At 46.0% G+C, this 18,402-nt stretch overlaps 1 protein-coding gene across 7 annotated transcripts in view; it reads right to left on the reverse strand.

Moving 5' to 3' along the window:
• The window catches only part of SSBP2 (single stranded DNA binding protein 2), an 836,850-nt gene that overhangs the window by 254,969 nt on the left and 563,479 nt on the right, over nt 1–18,402 (reverse strand). The gene's annotated exons all lie outside the window — the stretch shown is intronic.

The following is an 18,402-nucleotide window of genomic DNA, read 5'->3' on the forward strand; positions in this document are numbered from 1 at the left end:
ATGGACGATTATGGGATACCCATCTTCATTTACTTGTCTTTTCAACTGTCATTCACATTTTGGTTTCGTCCACCACAGCGCACAACATGAGATAATGGGTCAGCACACTTCAACCAATCTCTTGCACGGAGACTGACGACATGTTTTCTAATCACATGTACATATCCCCATAAAAAGAGGTGCACTTTAATGCCAGGGCTGGTGGGCCGCTACTTTCCCCAAAAAGTCTGTTTTATTTAAATGTATTAATTCTTGAACGTTCAAACTAACCTGTGGTGTGCATCAAAATTACAAACAGTTTTTTATACCAGATTTATGTACACCTGCCAAGAAGCACACATACCTTTACATTAAAAATTAAATGCAATGGTATATTTTTCAAAAAAATATTGCAAGAATTTTGTTCCCAAGTTTAGACAAAAGCATGATTTATTTATTTTTGATAGCATATGCTTCTAACAAAAACTGCAAAATAGCACCACCCTAGGGCAGATTCTTTTTCATATTTTAAATCGCCATCTGCCTTTGCATTATAGTATGTACAGAAAATGTAAACACAATAGACAAGGAGAAAACAAGCATGTGGCCTTTTATACTCGCTAAATACCAACGTTTTTTCAAAAAGTAGTGTTGGAAATATGGCAAAGTGTTCTGGTTCTTCAATGTTTAGTTGAAAAACAAACTAAAAATCACTGAAATGTCATTTTCTTTATACTTTGCTTTTAAATATACATCATAAAGTTGCTCATGCATGAGGAATTCCCATTATTGTCACTTGAGATGGATAAAAGCTTAGAAGGAGTAAAGACTGAGAGGTAGGGAAGTACTCTTGTTTTACTGAGATCACGTTGTGACGGGGAGGTGGACACACCTCATTTAATAAGGACCAGGAAGAAACCGTGTTGAGGAGGCGATAGTTATACAATACACACCATGGAGGTAAGGGTTAGATTCAATGTATTGACATCAGTGAATTCAGTGTATTGACATCAGGCGCACAACACTCATTAGATCAAGAAGGGTATAAACCCCCACCCTTCTATCAGGTTCCGTGGATTGTGATGAAGCAGAAATGCAGAGTACCATCCAAGTATCATAATGGGTCCCTCCTCCTCCCAAGGCTACTTTCAGCAGTTCAAGCCTTTTTTTTACCATTTCCAATATTTGCAGTGACCCCTGCAGCCACCCACTCTCTTCCCACACATACATCAGCGTAGTCTGCGCCTCCGTGGTCAGGTATTAAACCTACTGTTCTAGTATCTCTTCCGCATTCACAAAGAAAGTAGACATTTTCATGCGACACCCAAGAACAACAAAGGACAATGTAATAGCTCCTCAGTATCTAATTAAAACACAGAGAAAACGATAGGCAAGGAACAATCTCGCAAGGATTCTGCATTGTCAAACAAAAATATATATGGAATTATGACATAAGAACATTTTAGTTCTAGCTCGTTTGACTTGCTTTGTGCCGTGAGCCTTTTAAAAACATGTATAGTTGCAGAACATTACGTTCATGTTTTAGACACGTCTCTGGCTCTGCTGACGTTACACTCAGGATCAGAGTTCCCACTGGTTGTATGCACTTGATATACTTTGCAGAAGGCTTTGAGGCCCCATGTGGGTCCTAGAAGCTGCAGCAGCCCGAGGGAACATGCTAGGGACCTAGGGACAGAGATCGGGGAGTTGAAGCCCTTTTGGCTCAACGTACGTTGCCTGCCTCTGTACCTCACAACAGAATCTCAAAATGACAGTTCAGGTTTTTGAGACATAGAATTGGACTTCTGTAATAGTTTATCCTTCCTGAATAATGTTTTTGGTCATATGAATTTTATTGACATGGTGAAAGTTGTTCTTGACGACCAAAAATGCAATTTCCCGTCTTAAGGTCCTCTGGTGGCACCACTTGTACATAACCTCTGATGCCACTTGGAGTGTCCGAAAAATCCTTTGTGCTTTATTTCAAGCCTACTTATGAGGGTTTTACATCAGGGAGAAAATACAGCGTGTGCTAATGCGGAAATTTGTGACAATCTGGGACAAGCTTCACAAAAGACTTCACTGGTATTTAGGGATACCCAAAACAATATCAAATACCACCACGGGGAAATATCAAAGTCACAATGCGATAAGGTAACAATTTGCAAGTCTCGCTCAGAGTTGACAATTATCAAAATGTGAAGCATTTCTTTTTCTGTTTCACTTTAGCGGAGGACTTAGTAACTGCAGGAAACACGAATGACACTGCTCAGGAAGGAAGCTAATGAGCCCCCCTTCCTCCAAATACCATTAGGAGATTTCCTGAGTGCAGGGGGGGGGGGGGGGGGGGGTCATTAGCTGCAGACTATGGGGCTTCTGCAAACAGGCGACACTGTCTGTATAAATATTCACTTCCAGAGGCCGCTGATCGAGCGCCAAATACCGGGGGCCTGTGGACCACACTCCTCTATGGGAAGGCGGAAGAAATGACAGCAGCAAGTCAAGTCAAGTCAAGTCAAAGAATTTATATAGCGCACTACATACCCAGAGGGTCTCAAGGCGCTTAGGGAGGGGGGAGGATTACTTGTCAAATATCCACGTTTTAAGTTGCTTTCTGAATGCTAGGTGGTTCTGAGTAAGGCGAAGGTAGGTGGGGAGTGAGTTCCATGTTTTAGCTGCCAGGTATGAGAAGGATCTGCCTCCCATGGTGGTCTTGTTGATGCGGGGTACAGTGGCGAGGGCTTGGCTGGAAGAACGTAGTTGGCGGGAGGGGGTGTAGAAGGACAGTCGTGAGTTGAGGCATTCTGGTCCGATGTCGTAGAGGGATTTGTGTGCGTGGGTTAGCAGTCGGAAAGTGATCCTCTTGTTGACGGGTAGCCAGTGGAGGTCTTTCAGATGACCAGAGATGTGTTCGTTGCGCGGGATGTCTAATACGATCCTGGCTGAGGCGTTTTGGATTCGTTGGAGTTTCTTCTGGAGTTTAGCGGTAGTGCCTGCGTAGAGGGTGTTTCCGTAGTCCAGTCGGCTCGTGACCAGAGCATGGGTGACTGTTTTTCTGGTTTCGGTGGGGATCCAGCGAAATGTTTTTTTGAGCATGCGAAGAATGTTGAAGCAGGATGAGGATACGGCGCTGACTTGTCTGTTCATTGAGAGTGAAGAATCCAGGATAACGCCTAGGTTCCGTGCGTGGTCTGTCGGGATGGGTGCTTTTCCAAGGGCTTCCGGCCACCAAGAGTCGTCCCATGCAGAGGGGGAAGTACCTAAGATGAGGACTTCTTGTTTTATCTGAGTTCAGTTTCAGACGGCTGTGTTTCATCCATTCGGCAACTTCTTTCATTCCTTCGTGTAGGTTAGTTTTGGCGGTGCTGGGGTCATTGGTGAGAGAAAGGATCAGTTGAGTGTCGTTCGCGTAAGAGATGATGTTGAGGTTGTGTTGGCGGGCGATGGTCGCGAGGGGGCTCATGTATACGTTGAAGAGGGTGGGACTGAGTGAGGATACTTGTGGTACGCCACAGATGACTTCAGTGGCCTCGGACTTGAATGGTGGAAGGCGGACTCTCTGGGTTCTTCCGGTGAGGAACGAGGTGATCCATTCAAGTGCTTTTCCTTGTATTCCGATGTTTCTGAGGCGTTGTAAAAGGGTGCTGTGGCAGACTGTGTCGAAGGCTGCAGAGAGGTCGAGGAGGATGAGGGCGACTGTGTCTCCATTGTCCAGTAGAGTTCGAATGTCGTCTGTTGCTGCGATGAGGGCGGTCTCAGTGCTGTGTTTTGCTCGGAAGCCAGATTGTGAGGAGTCGAGGGATTTGTTGGCTTCGAGGAAAGCGGCGAGCTGGTTGTTGACAGCTTTTTCGATTACTTTGTCCGGGAATGGAAGGAGCGAAATGGGGCGGTAATTTTTGAGTTCGGTGGGGTCCGCTGTGGGTTTTTTCAGAAGGGCGGTGAGTTCAGCGTGTTTCCAGCTTTCCGGGAAGGTGGCGGAGTTGAAGGAGCAGTTGATGACGTCTCGGAGGTGCGGTGCTATGACGGAGTCTGCTTTGTTGAAGATGTGGTGAGGACATGGGTCTGTGGGGGATCCTGAGTGGATGGAGTTCATCAGGCGGATGGTGTCCTCAGTGGAGATTGGGTTCCAGTCTTTAAGGGTGTTCAAGGGGGGAGAATGTTCAGCATATGGTTGGGTGGGTTGGTCTCCGGGTTGGTTGTCGAAGCTGTTGTGGATGTCTGCGATTTTGTTGTGGAAGAATGAGGCTAGGGAGTCGCAGAGGGCTTGAGAGGGGGTGATGTCGTTGGAGTTGGCCGGAGAGAGACACACACTCCCTCCCTCCCTCTTCATGGTCAACTGACAGGAGGGAATGGGGCCATCCTCAAACACTAAGAAAATTATTTTGTCTACTTGACAGTGCAGACTTTATACCATCTACAGATTTTAAACTTTGATTCCTTACTACTTACTCTCTTGTACCTCTCAAGCCTCTTTGGAGACTATCTAGCTGCAGATGACTTACTTTAGAATATTCCCCAGACGTGAGATTGTAGCCAGAAATTTTTCAGGAGTATCCCTTTGCGCCGTTTGTCTCATTGTTCTGCTCCACGTCGGTAGTGACGTGCGCTGTGCCTATATAGGCGCCACCCTGGCACACCAACATCAGTTTCTTTTCACGACAATCCACACCAGAAGCACAGCACAACAAAACATTCTGCTGCCACACTGGTGTATATTGCTTAGGCCCAAAGAATAGTGTGCCCAGAATTTTAAAGCCAAAAACCGGGAAATTTCAAGGAAATAGAAGGACTACAATTTTACTTCAAGCAAGCGGACAGAATGACAGCGCTCCTCAGCAGAGAATTACAAAACAGGCAGTTCGAAAATACATAAAAAGCAATTTTTTAAACCTAGTAGCATGCCTGTTAATTAAATTGTTTTCTTTAAACAACTGATAAGTATCCCTGCTTTGTAAAACATTCAAAAGCACCTCCTGCCGTTTTCAGTCGACCCTCTCTAAAAACCGGGACAGGAGCTAAATTTCCTGAATCTGCCTGGACAGCTGGTGGAAAACCGGGACAGTCGGGGCAAATCCGGGACGCATGGTCACCCTACCAAAGAAGGGTGACCCTATGAATCTGTTCACAGAGCGGGGAGGATGGGAGGTTTAGTAAGGAATCTGTGACTAGATAGTCTCCTTACCAGATAAGGCAATACCAAAGGTAAATAGCTTGTTCATCTGATAGAGACTTCTAGATGTAGATTCCTTACCTTAGAATAGGTACCCAGTATCATCTTGGAGGTGGGTCTGCGAAACAGATTAAACCAAAAAGTCCTATAGAACTAAAGGGGCAAAGTGCCCATCACGACGGATCTGAACATCGAGACATTAATGTTTGGTGAACATGTGCAAGAATGCCAGCATTGCTGACAGACAGATGGGAAGTACAGAAAGATGCCTTCAGCGTGTCAAAGTGGTAAGAAGAGAACTGTGGTGGACGTACAGAACTGCAGGGCAGAAGGGGGCTCGGGTGAGTAAAATAAAGTGTTTGTTAAAATTAAAAAGGGAGGAATAGAATAAAATGCTTGGGTAAGTAAGGGCAATGGAAAAATAATGGGAGTTAAGAGAGAAGGAGTTATTTTCTTTTTAAAGACAGTAGTGGGAGAATAAAGAGCTTGCAAAAACAACTGATAATGAAAGAGGACAGGATTAAGTGGTTTTGTAATGAAAGGGGAATCCATCAGAAGAGGGAGTAAAGGGTTTGTAAAAAAGAAAAAATTGGAGTAAAGAGGGACAGTGCTTTTATAATGGAGTGAAACAAGAGAAGGAGCAAGGGGTTTGCATACAATTGGAGTAAATAGGGCGAGGAGTAATGAAAAGGAGTAAAACAGGAAGAGGAGTAAGAAGTTTGTTAAAAAAGTAAATAAAGTGGGGGGGGAATTATTTTTTAATTAAGGGTAAGACGTACAGCAGGAGGGGAAGTAATGAGTTTGTAAGAGCATTTGGTTTGTAAAAAAGGGAGTAAAGCTGGAGTGGGTCAGTAAAGGTGTTTGGTGAAAAAGGGAGTGAACTGGGAGTAAGGAGGGGGGTGGGAAAGAATGGAATAAAGTAGGAATGAAGTAAGGGGCTAGTAAAACAAGCATTTACAATGCAATGGTTTCGCCTTTGGAAAAGTTAGAGCTATTGGCATTGCTCATGACATATCCCTTTTTTTTTTTTTACTTATAAATAACTGGCATTGTTATTTACATTGCAATAGGTCTCACATTTGTTGGAGTTGGAGCTACTGGCATTGTAAATGGCAATGATTTTATTCATGCTTTTTTGTTTGCAGTGGAGTGATTTTTTTTAAAGTGCACACTATACCATATTATAAGCTTTTATAGCAACTATACAGTAAAGCTATAGCTATTTTAACGTAAAAGGGTGTAAATGGATGAATACAAATACAAACAAGTCACACAACCTGTAAACACTACACCATATATATCCTGTGTTTAGTGCAGGGCGGGCAGGCACACGGACAGCGGGAGGGGGGCGGGCAGGCACACGGACAGCGTTTCTTGCATTTCTCTCTAATGTCTGCCCTTCTTGTCCGGCTACCCTCCCTTCTCTTCTCTCCATCCACCGCTTGTCAATGGTCCCTCCCTCGTTCCACCGCCCTCTCCTTCGGTTCATCACCGCCCTCTCTTTCGGTCATTCTTTCCGCTCTCCCTTTTCCCTCCGCTGTCTGTGAATGTCCTGCATCCCATACCTGTTCTAAACCTCTTCCTGCTCGCGTACCCGCCTGTCCCATGACTGAGCCCTTTAAAAAGATGCATCGGGGGTCCCCCACACCATGGACTCTTCAGGACTACAGAAGGCCCTCAGCACACAGCGATGTGGCAGGGCTCCAACCAATGGGTGCGTCTCGGCCGATGCCCACCCCCTCCCCTCTCTTCCCGGACTCATCTCTCCCCGGACATCTCTTCTGCAGAGTTCATTTCTTCCAGGAGGCGGGGCTGTCAGGCCATCGACCCGAGGCCCTCCTGGCGGTGTGGACAGAAGGGCAGCCGGGCTCCCATGGGGGGGTATTTACCAACTGTTGGCAAGAGCCGATGACCCCAGCAGGCCTCGCCCTCTCCTCTGCAGGCGGCCAGCCCGAGACCCCATCTCCACTAGAGTATCATTTCTGCCCCCTCCCCCCCGTCATCTGCTCCTAACACCCATTCTACTCTACATCCGCGCCCTCACTCTCTCTCCTGTTACTTCTCCAGCCCCCACGCTCCTGTTTCCCGTCACACTCCGTCTCCGCTCCTTGCCCGTGATGTGTTTAGTGAAGGGCGGGCAGGCACACGTACAGCGGGAGGGGGGCGGGCAGGCACACGGACAGCGGGAGGGGGGTGGGCAGGCACACGCACAGCAGGAGGGGGGGCAGGTACACTGACAGCGGGAGGGGGGCGGGCAGGCACACGGACAGCGGGAGGGGGGCGGGGGAAGGCAGGACAGCAGCAAGACCACACAGAGCACCAGCATCCGGGCTGGCATTTTGCCTAGACCTTTCCTCTCCAGGGGCTCCTCCTCAACAGGCTGAGTTTCTCAGTCTTCTCCAGGAGCACCCAGCTAAATGGGACAATGCACTAACCACCTCTGTCCGAATGTCCCCCATTCACACACAAGTAGCACATATGCTGCCAAAACGACCGCAACAGAGCCTGGCAAAACATGTCCATGGACACCCAGCGAGCCCAACGGTCGTCCACCGGTAAGGCCCCTGAAGCCGTAGTGCTAACCTGTCCAGCAGTAAAAGAACGCAGAAACGGGGAGTGCGGCCGCTGACATAAGGCTCCCTAGATGTTTGAGGCGCGCCGCAACATTAAATAAGGCCCCACTCCTGCACATGAGGCCTGCGTGGGAAAAGAGATGGCACCCATCAGAGTACAGCTGCGCTGGTCGCTCACTGCGAGGAGGGGTGGGGGGGGGGGTGAACAGGCAGCTAGGCAAGCAGGGCTGGTCCCTGGATGAAAAAAAATAAGCACACAGATAATGACGCCTCCAGGCAAACCCCCAGTACAGAGCGACTGACACTCGCTGTCAGCTGAAATCGTGCACCTACCCCTGCAGAAACAATGAGAGGTGCCCACAAGGAAGGCACGGGCAGCAACTGAACGAAAGAGACTGGAAACAAGGAAAGGCAGGGACAGCGGGTGGGGGGGGGGGGGGGGAAGGCACGGACAGCCGGTGGGGGGGGGCGGGAAAGACACGGACAGCGGGAGGGGGGGCGGGAAAGACACGGACTGCGGGAGGGGGGGCGGGAATGGCAAGGCACTCACCTGGACTTCCTCCGGCGGCGGTCGCCGCGGAATGACCCAAAGAAACTTTCCCAACAAAAAAATAACCCCGCCCACGGCCGCGATGACGATCGGAGAGGGAAGAAATCGCGGGAACGCCCACGAATCTGGTCCGGCCATGACGGACAGATCTCTGTTCCAATGGCTAGCCTCCATTTATGGAGCTAGCCAATGGAACAGAGGGGCAGATTCCAAGCCACACTGTTCTAACATTAGATTTCACCTGCGCCGAAAAGCTGCGCAGAGCGCAGCCTTCGGCGAGGCGAAACCTAAAAAGGGAGTATATTGAGAGGAGGATTAAGGGGTTTGTAAAAGACAGACATAAAGTAGGAGCTAGAGTAAGCAGTTAAAAAAAATTGGAGTCACGTGGAAGGGGCTACACCCCTCATTTAAGAGCCCCAAAATGAAAATCAAACATGAAGAAACAAACCTTTCTTCAAGAATGGCTTTAAGCATATTGGTTTCATCAACCTCATAAAAGACAATCTGTACGAAAAACAATTATCTGCAATAGTAAGTCTGAACCGTTTTCTACAAGTTGAATTTAGGCCAAGATCACATACAGCCCCATGCTAAGCCAAGGAAGCGGTAACTTAGAAGCACCAGCCTCCAAGGCATTGTCTTCTTCACAGATGACAAGCTCCGTCCTGAATGCTTGCAATCGACTGCCTGTCACATGGGTTTGGCTACTGTAAACAGCTAAAACACTACTTCCATCTACATCAAGTGTCTCCAACCTTTTCTGTACCGAGAGCTACTTATGTTCAATGAAAATTATCAAGAGATACTAATATTAGTGTAATAATAGTGACCACACCGGACAAGATTACATTAGTGGCCACGCTATGGAAAATTACCAACCGTGATCTCCTCAGTGCCTCAGACAGTGGTACTAGCAGAAATGTAAAAAAGGCTTTCTTAATTTGGAATGGCTTTGCATAGGTATTACATTGGTACGTGGCACCAGGATAACAATATCAGTAACAAGTCTTCCCAACACCACATGATTTACCCCTCAAATACCAGGTTAAAAACATATTGCAATATTTCCTCTTGAATACACACTTTTTATGTCTCGCCTGTCGATGCGCATGCGCATCGAGCAAGCGAGACTATGGGGGCTTATCCACTCTTTATCCAACTTGCAAGGAATCGTGGCGAATCCTTGCAGTGCCCGTGACTTTTAAGCTCAATGCGCATGCGCATTGAGCTTAAAAGCGCGTGCACATCAGTTCCCTCATCCGCACGTCGCATTTCTCCTCCCCCCTCGCCCCCTCCCCTGCCCGCCGTGTCGCATTTCTCCTCCCCCCTCCCCTTATCTGTCTTCCCTTCGTCTGTTCCCTCTCCCCGCTCCGCCCCCTCCCCTGCCCGCCGTGTCGCATTTCTCCTCCCCCTCCCCTTATCTGGCCTTCCCTCCGTCTGTTCCCTCTCCCCGCTCCGCCCCCTCCCTTGGCCGCCGTGTCGCATTTTTTTTTAAATCACCACTTACCCCCTACCCCCCAGCAATGCCAACACTGACGCCGTGCTCGGTGTTTCTCTTGTTATTGCATTGGTTTGAGTTCGCTGATTGTTTTGTAAAGCTCTCTGGCGCCCTGTTCGCGCAATGGAAAATCACAAAGATAAATGCATACCCTGCTCCCCCCTACCCCCCCTCCACCCTAGCAGGTTCTCTTCGTGCACTTACTCCTATTTATGGCCCTGAGACAGAATGATGTTGGAGCACTTCTGTGCAAAGCAGCCTGATGAGTGCACAGCTTTTATCTATATTTCCTTTGCACTTTAGTTTGAATGATTCAATGAGACATAGTTTTGGCAAACTGAATTGGTAATAACTGCCAGTGCCAGGATGGCGAGTGCAGCTTGCACCTTTCTGACTGCACTTTCGCTTGAGCGCATGTTGGCTGCCCCCAGAAGCGTAGCCTAATATGGGGGACATGGTGGCTACTATGGTTTGCCGATTTGACCCAGTGATGTTTTGCAATGTGAATGACTGGGCTTGCTGTAATATTGCCCATGTGCACCGAACATTCTTGAAATGTGACTCTATATGATTTGCCGCAGAAATCTTCAATAAAGTTCGTTATAAAAAAAGCATGTTTTTCGTGGCACTGAGACTAATAGCGAGGTGACGCCCGGTCCACCACAACGCTGTTAATACCGTCATCATTGCGCACACAGCTTTATCTTTTTAATGCATCTCACACCGTATGGTCCTAATGCTTTAAATAATGATGACTTACGTTGGTGGCGCTAGGCAAGACGCTGCTGCTAAAAGCCGTTCTTTGGCACTTTAGCTTGAATGATTTTAGCGACTCGTAATGTAGCTAAACTGCACCTGTAAAACCTCTATATGATTTGCCGCAGAAATCTTCAATAAAGTTCGTTATAAAAAAAGCATGTTTTTCGTGGCACTGAGACTAATAGCGAGGTGACGCCCGGTCCACCACAACGCTGTTAATACCGTCATCATTGCGCACACAGCTTTATCTTTTTAATGCATCTCACACTGTATGGTCCTAATGCTTTAAATAATGATGACTTACGTTGGTGGCGCTAGGCAAGACGCTGCTGCTAAAAGCCGTTCTTTGGCACTTTAGATTGAATGATTTTAGCGACTCGTAATGTAGCTAAACTGCACCTGTAAAACTTGCTAGCACCAGGACTGCAGATACAGCTCTGACTCCCATGAATGAACTGCAGCTCGAGCGCATCTTCTTATGGCCCCTCGACTAATACTGAGATTAGTTCATGGACCATGAAGCTAAGATCTTTCACAGTATGGGGCAGATCAGAAGACGAGGGTTTGGAAAGTTTCTATCCCCAATGTGCACAAACTATTTTTTTTTTTAGTTTAAAGAGGATTTTATTGAAATCACAAAATGTATTACACATAGATTAAATTCAAAAGTGAGTAAGCAATACAATGCATGTAAATGTGTTGGGAAAAGAGAACAAGGAAAGGGTAGGAAAAAAGGGAAGAAGGGGGGGAGGAGAGAAAAATATTTCCCTCACTCACCCTCAACCCCTCACCCTCACCCTCACTCACCCTCAACCCCTCACCCTCAACCCCTCACCCTCACTCACCCTCAACCCCTCACCCTCACTCACCCTCAACCCCTCACTCACCCTCACTCACCCTCACTCACCCTCACTCACCCTCGCCTCGGTGCCTACTCGAATCATGGGTTCACACTCTGCAACTCTGGGCAATAGCTTGTTTGGTTTAGGACTAGACCCAGGAGAAATTTTAATAATGTCAGTTATCGGAGTAAATTCCCGTTATTTTTTTGGGACAGAATAACTAAAAAGTATTTGTTTATGGGCGTTTGCATAATTATAAGTAATTTGGCACAAACATCCTACCACAGGGGTACAGGCACAACGACTTATCAAGTGCAAGAGGCTGCTTGCCTTCTGTTGCATTTAGCGCTATTTTCTGAGTGCACACAGTCCTCGAGGACCCCCTAAGCCCGATTTCTGGTACAGAATCACACTGGGGATAGTTTTACACTTAGGGGGCCCTAATGAAATGTATTGACGCGGGGGCTTAAAAAGTTTGAAGACTAGGGCTCTAGGGTCTATTGGCTTAGCCTGTGGCCAATGTTAAGCTCCAAACTCCTACGAAAGGTGATGTCACCCATCAAATACAGGTAGCCCCGCCCACACTCCACAAACACCCTCTGCCTAACAGCTGAACAAAGCCACACTTGCGTCGAAGTGGAAAGTCCCCGACGATCTCTGTTCGATCTTTAGTCTGCTTTGCTTTCACTTTCTTTTAAGACAGTAAAGTTAGCATTTCCAGGAAAGGAAGGACACCCACGCGCAGTACATGTGAATGCCCCCACCCTCACTCACCCTCAACCCCTCACCCTCACTCACTCACCCTCAACCCCTCACCCTCACTCACCCTCAACCCCTCACCCTCAAACCCTCACTCACCCTCACTCTCACTCATCCTCACTCACCCTCAACCCCTCACCCTCACTCACCCTCAACCTCACCCTCACCCTCACTCACCCTCACTCACCCTCACTCACCCTCACTCACCCTCACTCACCCTCACTCACCCTCAACCCCTCACCCTCACTCACCCTCAACCCCTCACCCTCACTCACCCTCAACCCCTCACCCTCACTCACCCTCAACCCCTCACTCACCCTCAACCCCTCACTCACCCTCACACTCACCCTCACACTCACCCTCACCCTCACCCACCCTCACCCACCCTCAACACCTCATCCTCAACCCCTCACCCTCAATCCCTCACCCTCACTCAACTCCTCACCCTCACTCACCCTCAACCCCTCACCCTCACTCACCCTCAACCCCTCACCCTCACTCACCCTCACCCTCACTCACCCTCACCCACCCTCACCCTCACTCACCCTCAACCCCTCACTCACCCTCACCCACCCTCACTCACCCTCAACCCCTCACCCACCCTCACTCACCCTCAACCCCTCACCCACCCTCAACCCCTCACTCACCCTCACCCTCACTCACCCTCACCCTCACTCACCCTCACCCTCACTCAGCGCAACCACAGCATCTTCACTAAATATATTTAATAAACTTTAAGCTATTGGCAATATAAAATAAAATCCATTTTATTTACGTATTAATTATTAATTGTTTTTTAAAGCCATTGATTTTTTTTATATCAATACATATAAGTCACATATAAGTCCCGTTAATACAAAACATGTTGCTTTACAAATGCTAGAGGTGTCACATTTACAAAAATTATAACTATTGGCTTTGTAAAGAAGAAAGCTATTATTTTTTTAGTTTTGGTATAAATATATTAATTCAGCCAAGCAAAAGGTTCTAATTTAGTAGACTAGGCTGTACACAAGAGAGCTACTCACATCTAGCCGGAAAGCTACCAGAAGCTCATGAGCTACTCGCTAGAGAAGCCTGATTTAGATCAGTTGACAGGCAGCTGTCACATTATCAAGTGATTGAGTGCGGAGAGATTTACCAGCAAGTATACACTCAATTAGCTCAGGGGAGCACGCGCTAGACTGCTGATTCCTAATGCAGCCCTTCTTGGAGTCACTGAACTTTGACAATCACTTAGGAAATGTTCCAGGAAGCATGTCACCATGATCGTGTCTTGGGATGAGTAAAACACGTTGAACTTTCACAATGTACTGGAGATAATTGTTCTCTTTATGATGAAGGTGAACAGCACTACAAAAGATAGAACCTTAAGCTAAACTAAAAAAAAACTCAAAAAAAAGACTTACTGCTCAGAAAAGGGGGGAAATCCAACCCATTATTTAACTAAAGGAATTTCAGATTCATTTAAAAATGAAAAGTCATTTTCCACCGAGTACTTTTACTGCGCGATAGCCAGGTTATTTTAAGATGTATGTACTGTTGCGTTGTGATAAAAACAATCAATGAAATAGTAATGAAAAACGGAAAAATACACTTCAGTAGTGTGTGACACTAGTAAGTGGAAGTTGAACTCGAATGGAGAGCATAACACTTCAGCAACGTTCCTACTATACAAAGCAGATTGTAGCAACACCAATACAGCAAATAGTATCACTGTCCATTAAGCAAAGGGGGCCAGAGTTGAAGAACCCAACAGATTAACCACGAGTAACTGCAAATCATTAGCACAAGCACGTGTTGGAATATTTCCTGGACTTCTCTCCCTACCATTCACTCAATCCAGGTTTCAACCCCTAGTCCCAACAAAGGGTGTAATGTACAGCTCGCCATTTAAGGCCATTCAGTTTGATTCACAATAGAAATCAATTCAAGAAAATGCCAGGAGTAGCAGAAGTGATATTTAGCACCTTGGACTGCTAATGACTACAGGGCTGAGCTCATGACCCAGCCACAGCTCCTCAGCAGCCAACTAACTGCTTTTGAGTGGGTAGAGGAAAGGCAAAGAGTGAAAAGTCCAAGTAGTAAAAACACCAGTCAATATCTGTGCTCGACACTATCTTCATGACCCAAGAGCAGAGCCAGGAGAACTTGGAAGCAAATCCAGGAGAAGCATGTGGCATTCCTGGCTACCCTAAATGGCAACCATTGATTCACATTCAAAAGCAGGACAGGATTATTTTAATTATGCACCCGATATCAAATGGAAAAAAAGTGCATATATAAAAGTATTTTTGGAACTAGATAAGAATCAAGGAAAGGGAAAAATTCAAAACGGACAGCAGCACAGGTCCTTCAGCAGGGCTATGTCCAGATCGATGCCCTCTGTGTACATTATCGCTCATTAGTTTTAAGTACTGGACACCGGTGGATTGGACAACAGACAAAAGTATGGCAAACTTTCCAACGACTGGAATGACACGAGTGGATATGTAACCCAGTGACAAGTGGTCAGATTAACAAAGATCACAAATGCAGGTCAGACCTTTACAATTCACATGCTTCATCCTGCACTTTCCATAGCCTTCTCTCAAAGATTCACAGCAAATTGCACACAAGGTGAAAAATGCCTTCCGCTACTTTCCCACAAACCTTAGAGGTGTTTGTGGATCCTTTATATCCAGTTACATCACCTTACCTCCCACCTTCTCTGGGTATATGGTGCATTTAGAAGCAATCACTCTTGACTCCATGCAGGGAATCAAACCAAAAAGCCCCAATTAAATATGGTACAATATAAATTGTCAGCCCTAACTTTGAGTGAGAATATTGGGTGGGAAAAAGAAGAAAAGGTTGAGAAAGCCAACTTTTTTTTCTTTATCAGTGCCTCCCAAACCTTCTAAACACCTGTTTCACTACTAATCCTAAATGTATACCGCCAGATTTTCTGAAATAGTAGGGTGCACTGTACACTTTAGACCTGGCATCTCCAACAAGTAGCTCGCGGGCTTCCAATAGCTCACCAGCTACCTGTAGGTATATCTCCTGTGTGCAGCCCAGGCTATTAATAAAGAATATTTTGCTCAGTTGGATTAATATATGAATACCAACATTTTTTAAATGTGTACACAAGAAGAAAATGGTTACACTTTCAGATCACATAAACTAATGCTCAAAGCCAAATGGCTGAATTTTTAAAATGTACTTAAAGGTATTATTTGAGTGATAAATCATAAATTGTTAGAAAGACTTACTGTTCATATTAATACAATAGCGCCAGGAGCACTGCACCTATGGCTGATATGTATTCCATATTGATAATTTTTATTTTACTTCTGGTAGCCTTGCTGATGTGCTGGTGTAATCACGTCTAACAATCGTGGATGGGGGGTCACTACTACACTAATAATATTAGAAGCTCGGGATGATTTTCATTAAACATAAGTAGCTCTTAGTACTGAAGAGGATGGAGACCCCTGCTTTAGACTTTATCTTTCAGATTATCTTTATCCTAGAATGTAGGATTAAAACTCCACCTTTCCCCTACCATGTCAATTAGCTGGAGAAACGACACTGCAAATAAGAGGCCAGAGGTGCCAAATTTGGAACCACAACCTCTGGTTTCCAATGCTGGCCTTTCAACTAAACCAAAACTGAAGGGCCCTGGCAAATTAAATGTTACTGCCCAGTGCCTAATTTCCATATTTGCTATGAAGCCGGATGAACACAAGCATAACTGCTAGAACAGAATATTTCAATGAATGCCTTCATCCATAAAGTGCCTACAAGTGATTTGGTATGCCGAGCCGAGTTACACAAGTATCTTCCCACTCTCACAAAGGCAACAGATGTCTGTGGCACAACTGACTTGAAGCTTACAGACAGTTTACTATCTTCTCATTTCAGACAAATCAACACAGCTTTTGGAGAGAAAAAAACAAAAAATGTAATTCTGCAAAAACAACAGTATATTTATTATCTGCAGTGTTATAATTTCAAAGGGGTCAATGCTAATGTCAGTTTGCGGTGGAGCTACAGAATGCTTATGCTATACATCCAGCATGAGAAAGAGCGAATCGATACTGAATGAGTCACATCCTGTCAATCACGCATAGCCTCACTCCAGGCCAAAATAAAAAACCGTTGGCATAGAAACCATTTTCCCCCCAGAGGAATGCTATATCAAGTAAGCATCCGAGTATTCGTAAACCCTCAAAAAACACCCAATAAACCTCGGCCAAGATCGATCGAATGTAGACATTGCTCAAAAAACCATCCAACAGAATACACTTCCAAAGTCAACGACAGAATCTCGCATGTGGAAGCCAAGGGAAAGTAGGGTTTCTAGGGCAGCTGCAACGAGAAGAATAGATAGCAAGGTGGAAAGTGAGACAGGCAGACAAGCATGTAAGAAAAAGGTTTTAGTATGGCAGGACATGGGTTACACTTTTTCTTGGTATAACACAAATGATAAATGACATATAAATGTTGATAGAGTCCAGGTTGTTCACTTCCTGTTGGTTTCATTGTTCTGTAATTGGATGTAGCTTGCTACTTTCAGTGCCCTATACTTTCGTTCGTGCCCTTGTGCAGCCATCTCACCAGCGGAGGGGAGAGCTCCAAGGCCAACAGAGAAACTATGGCCTATATTTACCAGGACTCTATGCAACGTTTGTGGTCTTCCTTTCAGGTCTTCTGATCAGGAGGTTAAAGCAGCAAAGGAAACAAACTTCCCAAGAGTTAGAAATCTATATTTGGATTTCAGTACTTCGCAACTGCACACACACAACCTGTGGTGTGCGGTTGCACGGAAGGATGGCCCAACACAGCGTTTTTTCTTGACAGCGGGGGCTACCAGAAATCCACTGCCGACTTATGGGTGCCACTTGATCCAGAGGGTCATTAAAGGTGTGCTTTGTCTTTCATAGGCCTTCAAGTGCTTCACTGCGTTTTCCTTCACTGTTTAAAGTTTCTACACACTTCCTCAGTTCACTTTTGGACCATCTTCTGTAAAAGGGCCTTTAACCACTTTAGTTTTCCTTTACGTCCTTTTTTATTAAGATTAATTGACTTTGGTTAACTTGCTGTATTTATTTTTTCTGGCAGTCTTGCATTACCATCCTTTTTTATTTTTTTTGACTCTGGACCGCCTATATCTAATGCTGGTCTCCGAGTACAACACATCCAAAGATGTTAGGTCCATGATCTTTAATCCAGATATCATTTAGGCAATTCACTCACCCCACCTAACAAGTTAGGATGAATGCCCGATTGCTCCACAGAGCTGTTAAACATTTTCTAAACCATAGTCAGTTTCACTGTTTTGCAGCATATCTGAGAAGGTCTGCCACAGTCAAGCTCTGGTAACTATGCACCCCAACCAGAGAAACTTGTATAGAAGCTTAAGGAGCATACCAATACATCTCTGATCCAAGGATATTTTTATAGAACATGTTCTGAGGTTGGCTTGTCCCTTACACAATAATTCCTGTTAAAATGTTCTGGCTGATAATCAGATGCTGAAATGTGTTGCCCATCCTTACCTACAACTGTGCCTGCATCATACACCCCCACCTGCATACACCCCCACCTGCACAGTGGTTAAAAGAAAAATATTTCCAACCATATCAAGATACACCCCACCTGCACAGTGGTTAAGAGAAAAATATTTCCAACCATATCAAGATGATAGCATTTCCGCCAAATTCTCTGCCTTTCAGTCAGGTATGGACCCGGCTTGCTTGAATCCAGTGGCAAAGTGAGCAGGGGACTCACGTCTGAGCATACCCTGCCACACTTATGGTGGCCAAAAGCGGTACAAAAGACGGTGGTAATGGACTCAAGCAAGCCGGGCTGAAGGCGGCTGGAATGCCAGAAACCGGTCTTCGGAAGCTTGTTTCCGTTCCAGGGAAGACATGGCTTGGCAGTTCGGGCTGGACTGTTCCCATGAGGCACAGGGTCAGACTGATTTGCATATAACCATGTCTTAACTGGGGTGGCAGAGTGGGCTAAAGAACGGTGATGGATTAAACCCAGATCTTTTGACTAGGTGTGAGTGTTTGATTGATTCAGATGCTCCGTCCATCCCCACCCCCTTTTGTACCGCTGTTCCATTCCCAAGCAGGAAGGTATACAGTGCTGAGATTTGGATGCAGGACCCTACCCCTCCAGAAGCAGAAGCTTGATTAGACGGCAAATGCTCAGACTGAGAAGCACTAGGTACCAAACTTTTGTTGCCAAGCACAGGCCAATCAAAGTAACCTGGGCCTCGT

The sequence above is a fragment of the Lissotriton vulgaris genome, chromosome 3_1 (assembly GCF_964263255.1).
Source record: "Lissotriton vulgaris chromosome 3_1, aLisVul1.2, whole genome shotgun sequence".
In the NCBI taxonomy this organism is placed as follows: Eukaryota; Metazoa; Chordata; class Amphibia; order Caudata; family Salamandridae; genus Lissotriton; species Lissotriton vulgaris.